This window comes from Vitis riparia, chromosome 4 (assembly GCF_004353265.1).
Source record: "Vitis riparia cultivar Riparia Gloire de Montpellier isolate 1030 chromosome 4, EGFV_Vit.rip_1.0, whole genome shotgun sequence".
Classification (NCBI taxonomy): Eukaryota; Viridiplantae; Streptophyta; class Magnoliopsida; order Vitales; family Vitaceae; genus Vitis; species Vitis riparia.
In genome coordinates this window covers 21,282,045-21,284,385 of record NC_048434.1, presented here as the reverse complement: position 1 = coordinate 21,284,385, position 2,341 = coordinate 21,282,045, and positions in this window count along the sequence as shown.

The following is a 2,341-nucleotide window of genomic DNA, read 5'->3' as shown; positions in this document are numbered from 1 at the left end:
ATATAACCCTTCTTTTGAGTTTTTCTTGATGTATATATACATATTTTTTAAAATTAAGAACATATTTGATAATCGGAAATAATTTTAAAAAATAGTTTTTGAGAACAATTTTTTAAAGTAATTTTTTGATGCTTTATAAAACAAAAATCTATTTGAAAAGTTAAAATATTTGTAACCTATATTTATTATTTTTAAATATGTTTTAAAAATAATTTTTATGTTTAATACTTTATTTTTAATCATTTTACATATTTTTATAATTATTTTTTATAACGACTCTTAAAAAATAAATAAAAATAATGGAAAACAACTAAAAAATGTTCTCTCTAAATATCATATTTTCTATTCTTAAAAACATAAAATAGAAAGAAAAAAATATTAACTACCAAACATATTTTCCCAGTTTTTTGTTCTAAAGAACAAAAAACTGTTTTCGAAAACAATTACCAAACAAGCCCTAAACTATTTCTCTCTTTTTTACCTTCTTTGGTTTTTCTTCATCTATATATATATAGATATTTTATTAAGGATAAATTTTAATATTTTATATAAAAGCTTAGTTAATTTACTTCTTATATATGTCATTATAATTGCAAGTCCTAGACAATAATTATGAAAGTTTTTCTAATATTTTTAACACTTCAAAATTTTTATCTTTCAAGTATTAGAAATGTTGTATACGCTTTCTAAAATTACTATCAAACGCACTCTAAATTTTAATACTGAAATATAATTTTTCATTATCAAATCTTATGATTATACAGTGAAAATTTATGAGTTTGGATTTTAGGTGCATTGCACAAATTTAAAAGTTTTACCATTATTAAATTTAAGCAAATTTTATTAATATAATTTGGTAACTTGACAAATAAGATAAAAAAAAAAGAAGATAAAAACCATATTAAATGTAATACTTCTATATTATTTATTTCTGCAATATAATATTATATTTTTTATTTTTTATTTTATTTTGTAATACTTCTTCTTAAGTTAATATTTTTATTATATTTTTTTACTACACTCACATTATGTCTACTAAGTTTCAATTTTTAGAATTCAATATTTTTCTCAAATTTATCATACCTCAATCACATTTTGTGTATCCTAATTACATTATGCATAATTTAATCTTATTTTCATATCTTACTCACATTATTTGTACTTATATTACAAATTTTGTACCTTAGTATCTCTTTTCACATTTTTATTTTCTAGTCACATTCTTTATATTTGAGTAATTACATTTTTTATACCTCAATATAACAATATATATATATATATATATATATATATATATATATATATTGTTATGAAAGAACGAGAATAAGTAATAAGAAACATAATAGTATAAGAACATACAAATTTACGTGAAAAAACCCTAAATGAGAAAAATCAAGGGTATATATATATATATTTATATATTGTGCGTGTGTATCAGGGAGAGTAATAAATAAAATTGGTCCACAGGGCAAATCCTTGTACCCCTAACAGGGTCAATGGTAGGCTATGAGATCAGACAAAAAATCTCATAATTTTATCTTCACCACATATATTGTGCCACAAGCTTTTGGGTTGGATCAAATAGTTGTCAAACTCTAACACACACACATACGTGTGTGTGTGTGTATATATATATATATATAATACTAAAAAAATGTTTTTCTCATACTTTGTTTCACAATTGAAAATATATATATATATATATATATATATATATATATATATATCAAATATAATTAAAATTCATTAAAAAATTATATATTTTAAAATTATTTAATCTTATAAAAAGAAAAAATATAAATGAATTGAATTTAAAAAAACATAAAAATAATTTATTGATTTTGAATGATTTTTTTATCTCTATTTTTTTTCTCTCATATTTTCCAAAAATATTAAAGTATGATCGAGTTGACCCACTGACTAAAGTCATTTGAGTGGAGAGACCGATCTCTGTAGAACTTAATGTTGTCAAAGAAACACAGCATGTGGTAGGTTTGAGTTTGTGGCATATGCTTGTAGACAGAGACTGCATTTTAATGAAACAACACATGCTGGCAAGGGAATGTACGTAACATTCATAATTGCCACTCTTGATGGCCTTCAATGAGAATAGGATTTCTACACATATTGAGCTAGGCGTAGAGCTTGGTTTCAAGTCATGTGTCATTTCATATAATCACTAGATAAAGTTGAAAGATATATCCAGTTCATTATATGCGTAAGGTGTCCAAATGCAAGGGGCTATGAAGTTGATTCATCCAAACCCACATGACAGGGTCTCGTCTTGACAAATATATGTGGGTCAAGTTTCATTAATGTAGCCAAACCTATTCATATGCCT